Below are 9,723 nucleotides of genomic sequence, written 5' to 3'. Positions count from 1 at the left end.
CGACGTGCTTCTCGTCGCGCCTGCTCATCCCCAGCCTAAACTTTGCGCTCAAACGCGCCTGTCAGTCACAGACGTTATGTTTTGGCGGGCGGGCTAAACTGACTTAGGGATGTAACGATATCCAGATGTCACGATACGATTTTGTCACGATATGAAGCTCGCGATACGATAAATTATCACGCGCTGCAAATTTAAGCCATCTAACCGAGACTTAAAGATTTTTATCAAGCCATAAAGTCTTATTGATCTCGTTATGAGAATTATTTACGATACAAGAGCAGAATTTCTAAGATTATTGATCTTGTTTTAAGATTATTTGTCTTTTATTTCTGTAAATCCTAATATTAGTTAATTTTTACGTATAATAAGCTAAAATGCTCTAAGAGTCTATGTTCACTTAAAAAAATAAATAAATAAATCAGATGTCTAACCTAGACTTAAATGCTTATTTCAAGCCATAATCTTCTTTGTCTTGTTTTGAGAATTTTGCAAGAGCAGAATTTCCAAGATTATTAATCTTGTTTCAAGATTATTTGTCTTTTATTTCTCACTTAGTTTGAAAATCCTAATATTAGTTAATTTTTACGTATAATAAGCTAAAATGCGCTAAGAGTCTATGTTTACAAAAAATTAAAAATAAAAAATAAAAAATAAAAATCAGATATCTAACTCCGACTTAAATGCTTTATATCAAGCCATAATCTTCTTTGTCTTGTTTTGAGAATTTTGCAAGAGCAGAATTTCCAAGATTATTAATCTTGTTTCAAGATTATTTGTCTCATTTCTCACTTAGTTTGTAAATCTTAAAATTGGTTCATTTTTATGCACAATAAGCTAAAACAACCCTTCAACACACTGTTGCGTTTTATTTTGCGAAATTTCTTGGTCATTCTAACTAAGCTCATTTGCCCTCTTTCCAGTGACCAGTCTAACTTCTCCGTTGTCTAGTGGAAGAGTGTCGACCCTCAGACACGGAGGTTGTGGGTTCGATCCCAGGCTGGTTCAAACCAAATGCAATTAACTCATTCACTCCCAACCATTTTCACTTAAGTGTTTTCCTGGATTTTGACTGATTTTTCAAGGCCCGCGAAATATTATGTTCTATTGCTATAAAAATATGGAACATACCAAAAGAGAGATTAGAGTCTCTTCTATTATCAGGGAAAAATAGTATATTCCTATCAGTTTCCGCTGTGCAGCAATTAGCAATAGAACATAGCTAAGTTGCATCGTTTTTCTCAACTCTGCTTAGAACTGTGGGAAAACTGTGGGAGTTTTAACATGGCCTGGTTGATCTCTTATACTCTGCTGCCACTCAACCATTTTCTGCAGTAGAGAGACTGCATAAAAGCCTTCTCTATGCTCTGGCATAAAAAAAAAAAAACAAAAAAACGTATAAATACGTCTTTGGGACACTTAAAACATTTTAAATATGACGTATTTATACGTTTTTGGGAGCTAATGAGTTAAAAATGGTGCCATCTCCTTTCTTGACAGTTAACTTTAAGTTCAAATAAAGAGTGACACTTGATGCTCTGTTTCAGTAGTGATTTACGCTTCTTAAAAAAAATCAAGTGTTTATGGCTTATTTGAAGATTTAATTGCTAGTTTTTGTTACTTAGAATAAGTGCATACAGCTTATTTTAAGATTTAATTTCTTTGATTTGTTGCTTAGAATAAGTGTTTTAAGCTCATTTTAAGATTAATATAGAGCTACGCATTTTTCTTATTTCAAGAAATCTAAGTAAGTAAAATTATCTGACTGCACTGGCACACAATTTCATTTGTTTCGAGTAAATTTCCACTAAGAACAAGTGTATTTGATCTCATATGAAGCAGATGTGTTTCTGCAGTGCAGGATGTATGCGAAGCCGCCATTTACACAGTGGAACAGCTTACTGATTCCCCTTTTCCCCCTTTACATATGTATGGGGAACTTAATCTCCCGCACAACATACGCACGCGTTGAATATGAACGTGTGACAATGTGTTTGGATAGCCGGCGAGTGTCGTTATCAGGCGTGGCTTTATCCTCCCGTCACAAAGCAGAAGAAGAAGAAAGAAGAAGAAGAAAGAAGATACGTGCTTGCACAAACACGGCTTCACCGAAAGTGATTAGCGCGCAGCCTGTCGGAGCGTGAAGAGCACGTGACGAAGGACGGCCTGTCACGCTCGCGTGAGGCGTCTTCTTCGATGGAAGGCGGACTATTCTGGTCCGATGGCGAGGTGCTTTTAAAGATGGTTGCCACCTACGCGCGAAGGATGAGTCATCTCAGATCTTGGGTTCCGAAGGACTTTGGTTGGACGCGCTATTTTTTTAAAAAAAGAAAAAAGATTGACAATAACATTTGACCTTGGGGAAAATGCTTTTTTATTTATTCATTCTTTTTTATTATTATTATTATTTTTTTTACTGTCCTAGAATAAAATGCAATTGCACCTCCACGACATTAGGGGGCAGTGGCGCTCTCATTATTGGCAGAGTGTGCACACAAATTATTTTATATTTTTGTTTTGCAGGTTAAAGTATTTTTGTTTTTAATATTGTGTTCCTGAGTTAATGCTGGTGATCAGTTTGAATGCATTATTATTATTTATTGATTTTATGTAATTTTATTTCATATGGTTTGACATGGTCAGTCAAAAAATGTTTATAGTTTAATTAAGGATTTAATTTTATTTTTGAATTTCAGATGCACTTTAAGTCTTTTCAGTTACAGTTAATAGTTATTCTTTGTTGTAAGTTGGTCCGTATTTCTCTTTTTTTTTACTCTCTTATATGTTAATACGGATACAGTGTTATGCAGAGGTGTGCTTATAACAATTTTATAGACAAATGATACTATTTTTAGTCACATGGGGTTGGTTCTTCTTGCCAGGGGGGGCATGACAGAAAATAATTGAGAAGCACTGCGTTCGTGGAATATGAGTTAAGCAGCAAAATCCAGCAGTTTTTATGCATCTCGGGGGCGGCCATTTTGTCACTTGCTGTCGAGTGAAAATGACATCACAGTCGCTCGGGTAACAACCAATCACAGCTTCAGAAAACTGGTGAGTCTGTGATTGCTCGTTGCCTGTGCCCTCCAGCAACTGTGATGTCATCTTCGGTCGACAGCAAGTGACAAAATGGCCGCCCCCTGAGATAGATGAAAACAGCTGGAGTTTGCTGCGTAACTCATATTCCGCAAACGTAATATTAATCAGAATGTCATGGTTGAGTTCCACTTTAAGTTGCCATCTGCCACAAGTGTGATATGAGTTATTCAGATTCAGTTTGGTTCGATGAACTAGTAAATATAAAATATCCCAAAAATTGTGGATTTTGGATTTCATTCCAAGTGTTTCTTGCCATAACTTCAACTTTGTCATTTACCTCTCATGTGCAATCTGTTACGCAACAGATGCACCACTCGAGAGCTGCTTCCAAGAAGCGTGCACTGAGAGACCCTCGATTGAGAACATACGAGCACCCAAGAACCAAAACTGGAATCTTTTTTTTTTTTTTTTATTAATGAGAAGAACACACACTGGCAAATTTCTACTCTCGCTTGCTAGACTGTCAATCATTCCCGCCGGCAGTCTCGCCGCTTCCCCCTGCGCCGTTATCACCATGGAACCATTTTTAGAAAGCTGTGGGGCAGTAAACACAGTTGCCATGGAAACGCGGCCCAGACACACATTGATAAGCGGATTGGAGCAGCTGTATTTCTCTGATGACTAATGAAAGCTCAAAAAGCGGCGAGGGGTTTCATCTGGCAAGTACAATTAAACGCCGCCAATAAGAATCGGTCTGATTCCTCATTACGGAGCAGATAACGAACGACTCTTATCTGGCTCGTGGCGCAACGCCGTCTCCTCGCCGCCTGCTGCCGGCCTGCTTCGGCGCCGGCAAAATGGGCGACCGTTTCCGATTAGGTTTTGACTTTCCAAATGGGCCTATTGATGATCTTCTGGTAGCTGTTGAAACATATTAAAATATGTTTGAACATACTCGCAAATATGTTTGAACATACTTGCAAATATGTTCGAACATATTAAAATATGTTTGAACATACTCGCAAATACGTTCAAACATACTCGCAAATACGTTCAAACATACTCGCAAATACGTTCAAACATATTAAAATATGTTTGAACATACTCGCAAAAACGTTTGAACATACTCGCAAAAACGTTTGAACATACTCGCAAATATGTTCGAACATATTAAAATATGTTTGAACATACTCGCAAATACGTTCGAACATACTCGCAAATATGTTCGAACATATTAAAATATGTTTGAACATACTCGCAAATACGTTCGAACAAACTCGCAAATATATTCGAACAAACTCGCAAATATGTTCGAACATACTCGCAAATATGTTCGAACATATTAAAATATGTTTGAACATACTCGCAAAAACGTTTGAACATACTCGCAAATACGTTCGAACATACTCGCAAATACGTTCGAACATACTCGCAAATACGTGCGAACATATTAAAATATGTTTGAACATACTCACAAAAACGTTCGAACATACTCGCAAATACGTTCGAACATATTAAAATATGTTTGTACATACTCGCAAAAACGTTTGAACATACTCGCAAATATGTTCGAACATACTCGCAAATACGTTCGAACATACTCGCAAATACGTTCGAACATATTAAAATATGTTTGAACATACTCGCAAATATGTTCGAACATACTCGCCAATACGTTCGAACAAACTCGCAAAAACGTTTGAACATACTCGCAAATATGTTTGAACATACTCGCAAATATGTTTGAACGTACTTGTAGGCTACATGCTACAAAGTTAGCATACCTTCCCATAATGCCACGGGGTATTATTTGCGCATGCGCGAGTGAAAACAAAACTTCATTTTATTAGGCATTTGGGCCACATTACCAATTTATTAGAAAAGTAAGTAGACACAAAAAAAAAAGCATTTATTCGTAACTTTTACAATTTATTATGTCTGCCGTGCATGTTTTAGGTTTGTTATTTTTCGCCCCATAATGCAATAGGGTATTCCGCTCGCAAATACCCCGTGGCATTATGGGAAGGTATGCTAACTCTTTAGCATGTAGCCTACATATACGTTCGAACATATTTGCGAGTATGTTCAAATATATTTGTGAGTATGTTGAAACGTATTTGCGAGTATGTTCGAACATATTTGTGAGTATTTTCGAACATATTTGTGATTATTTTCGAACGAATTTGCGAGTATGTTTGAACATATTTACGAGTATGTTCGAACACACTCGCCAGCCAAAAATGTTTACTCCACATTGGCAGCTCTACGCTTCCGTAAATATGAACGTTATTATCGTTGTAGAAACAAAAATCATGACGCTTCTCTTGCATTGGATCTTATTGGACTGTGCCGAATACAGCACAGTATGTGCCCAGTCATCCAAATATTGATGAAGTTAATTTAATACGGTTTCGAATGGAAAATTCCGTTTTAAATCTATTTGACAGACTCCCCAATGACACCATGTCCCCGCTGCGTCTGCCCCGCTCGCACACTTCGTCAATACTAATTAGAAGACTGTCTCGTACTTTATTCGTTTAGAGGCTTGCTGACCTTACGATACTGTCGTGCTCCTCACTGTAAGAAAAAAAAAAAAAAAAGCCTTGTAAATCACAGGGCATTAGCTTGGGGTCAGCATCTGCACTTTTAGAAAATAAACACAATTTTCGGGTAAATAAGAGAACATTCTCTTCACTTTATTTGTCCATTACATCAAAGAAACGTCACAGAAAGCGCCACTCTGGAAACAATCTGCTTTTTTTTTTTTAATGTTTCACCACTATTTACGCTCTCTCGCCTCGCGGGAAATTGCGCTTGCTGTATTGTGTGACATAATGGCCGATTGTCCTACCGCTGGCCATTCATTACCACGTGCGATTGTTTAAGCAAACAACCCGATGACGCTTTTATGGGCTCATTTGGGATCAGCCGCAATGGACTATTTTAGCCCAAATTTCTCCCACTGCATCCCGTTACTGCTCTGTAGAACATGGCCGGATGTTTGACGACTTAGGGGTGTTAAAACAAATCGATTCGGCGATATATCGCGATACTACATCGCGCGATTCTCGAATCGATTCAATAAAAAAAAAATCGATTTTTTTTATTATTTTTTTTTTATTATTATTATTTTTTTTTTTTTTTTTTTTTAAGAGCTCAGAATTGTTCATTCGGTAGTCTTACCAATTCAACGTCTTATCATCATTGCCTTTTTTTTTTTTGTGTGTGAATCGATTTTTAAACTTCCATTTTTAATGGAAAAATATTCAACAAAACGTCTGACTTCGGGTTCGGATTCACACCTTGAGCATGGAAGAATGTTATATGAACGGAACATTAAGCCTTAATATTTTATTTTAATGCTGTTCAAACATGAAACAGATTACAACCTCTATAAGACTGAAATTTCAGATAAATAAATAATACATTTTCATATAAATCTTACACTCTACAAGCTTACTGATTAGTATTTTCTAAATTTGAATGAAAAAAAATCGCAACAATCGACTTATAAATTCGTATCGGGATTAATCGGTATCGAATCGAATCGTGGCCTGTGAATCGTGATACGAATCGAATCGTCAGGTACGAGGCAATTCACACCCCTCTTTGACGTCGCATTACGTAGTGCTGTATTTGGCTGCGCGTTATTATTAAACGCTCGTCTGTTTGGCTGGTTGAGCCAGTCACACTTGATCACACACATTGATCCACAAATGATCGATCCAAGTAGTCAGTCAGGTCACATTACAGGCAGCCTGGATTTGGACATTCAAATGCGGCTACTTTGCTTGTTGTTCCAATACGGATTTTATACTGAATAGAGGATCCATTTGCGAAAATTAATGTTTTGGAATTCAGGGCAAGTGGGGAAGGTTCTCACCAGAGACTGCAAATGTGCTGTCATTGGTGACATGTGCAGTGCATCACAAGATACAGCAGGTGGCACTGTGGTGAGAAAAAGCTCTTATTGATCCGATCCCAGCTGACTCGAGGGAAGTGTCATGAAAAATGTTCTTTATTAATATGTTCTATGCGCTACGGAACAGCTCGACGCTTCCGTACATATTTGATTGAAACTGTCAGAAAACTATTATTTAAATATGAAATAGTTACTGTGGCTGTTTATGCGGTAGACGATATATGTCATTTTACTTCCTCTTCCATCACGTGAGATATAACGTAGGCTATCGGATGAATACATGTATGAATATTGCAAGATTAAGTGGGATAATAGTATGCAATAATGACAATATTGAAAAGTACATCTGAAAATGTTGATTCATTTTTTTTGTAAGAAGTTCTCGAAAGAAGAAGGGGGAACTTCAAAAAGAACTCAACAAAAATACATTTTAAAAAGTAAACAAAACTGTCAGCAAAAAAGAAATTTGAAAGATCATTTCGGAAAGATAAATTTTGTATAAAATGTAGACCAAACTATCAATAAAAATATCTTGAAAGAGTGTTGCCTGTAAAATGCAGAAAAAAACTTCCAAAAGATCATCACTAGAAAGAATGTTTGCTGTAAAAAAAATAATAATAATAATAATAAGGTGATGAAAGCTTCAGAAAAACAGAACAGACACACAAACAGAACTTTAGAAATTATATTTTCTGTAAATTGTATATTGTTACAGTAAACAAAACAAAAAAACTACTGATAAAACATTTGTTGTAGAATGCGTACTTAATAAAACATCAATATACTAAAAAAAAATACCAGAGTATCCCTTCTAAGTTACAAAATCAAAATAAAATAAACATTATTGCGAGAGCATATGATTTAAATGTAGAATGAAATATCTAAAAATAGTAGTTATATATTAACATTTGCAGAGTTATTTTTATTATGATTATAATTTTGAAAAATGTCTTAAAAATCTCATTTTTTTTTTGCTAAATATATAAATAAAAGTGTAAAAATAATTTGAAGATAAATTGCAATTATGAGTACCACTAGGGGTATGTGAGATCCCTCTAGTGGTACATGAAAGAATTACTGAACTAAATATTCTGATTACGTAGTTCAGTTTTTTTTTCCCAGTTGTTTTAAATTTCAAGTAAAAAAAAAAAAAAGCATTTAATCTTTAAAATGGTTTGTTTAGAAACATTTATTTAAGAACATTTTTTCCTCTACAATACTTAAGCATAGTCTTAACTCATTTACTCCCAATAACGTATAAATACGTTTTTTGACGCTCTAAGTGTCCCAAAGACGTATTTATACGTTTTTTTGTTTTTGTTTTTTTATGCTAGAGCATACAGAAGGCTTTGATTCAGCCTCTCAACTGCAAAGAACGGTTGTAGAAATGGTAGTTATTACACAAAGGGCCAGCAGGTGGCAGCAGAGCAAAGGAGATCAACCAGGGCCATCTAGAAAAAAAAAAGCTCAATTACTTACAATTTTAAATCGATTTGTGAAAACTGAGGAAACTGAGCTCTCTTCTAATGCTAATTGCTGCAAAACGGAAACAGATAGAAACATACTTTTTTTTTTCCTGGTGAAAGAAGAGACTTTAATCTTTCTTTTGGTAGTATAGCAATTGAACACAATATTCTGTGGGCCTTGCAAAATCAGTCAAAATCCAGTAAAACAGCCGGGAGCGAACGGGATTGCGAAATGTGAAAATGGCTGCCAGTGAATGAGTTCACATTCAATGTTACAATGACTTACCATAAAAAGACTTGTTAGGAATAAAACCTGTGAATGTCCTTCAAGAACAATAGGAATGTGGCTCCCAGTTTTGTGCTTGTCTGACCTAATTGACTTGATTTGAATGTAAAATATTTTTTTTTTTATGTGCTGTCAAGACATCCTAACCCTCGTTTGCGGAAAAAATCAACGGCGTGACGTCACGTGACGCTTCATTTGAAACAATTCTCCGCCGCGAGCAACAATCGGCCGCGCGCGCCGATGAAGCACACGTGAAAAGTTGAACGAGCGCAGAGACGCGTTGCGCAGCGACCGCGCTGCATCGCTCTCAAGTTGGCGGGAGCAAACATCTGCTGGCGGCCGATACCATTCAAACAACACGAGTCGCCTGTCAGCCAATGACTTGATCATTTCCCTCAGGTAAACGCAGGCGCACTACTCCTTTAATCTGTCAGGGAACATAACAGGGAGTCCTCTGGAGAAATTTACTTCCACGCAGCAGCGAGAGAAGAAGAAAAAAAAAAAAAAACACATCTCAGTGCCGCTTGTTAATTGAAAACGTTGATTTATGTCGACATGTGTGCGCCATTCTCGCTTGACTCGCAAAATTACAAAATATTACAGGCACTGAAAGGACCTATTCCACTTTTTAGAATGTAGAACTTCACAGCGCCATAACATACAGATGTGGAAACCCCCAAAAATGCATTATAGAAATTACAATAAATAATCATGTTTTGTTTTTTAATTCATTTGTAGACATATGACAGTATTTGTGATGTCAACATAGGCCCAAAATGATTTGGGTCAAGGCTCAAGGGTGATGTGGAGCCGATGTAGATGCATTTAAAGTTACATTTTTTTGTTTGTTTGTTTTTAAGCAATGATGGATATAATAATTGACGCCGCCATTTAAAATGAGTTATACCAAAGGTGAAGTTTTTTTTTGAACTTTTGACATCAAGTGTGCAATCTAGAAGGATGATTTAAACAGGTAATGAAGCAGATGGTTAAAAAAAAAAAATTAAATATAT

Source organism: Festucalex cinctus, chromosome 11, assembly GCF_051991245.1.
Source record: "Festucalex cinctus isolate MCC-2025b chromosome 11, RoL_Fcin_1.0, whole genome shotgun sequence".
Classification (NCBI taxonomy): domain Eukaryota; kingdom Metazoa; phylum Chordata; class Actinopteri; order Syngnathiformes; family Syngnathidae; genus Festucalex; species Festucalex cinctus.
This window is presented reverse-complemented; position numbering follows the sequence as displayed.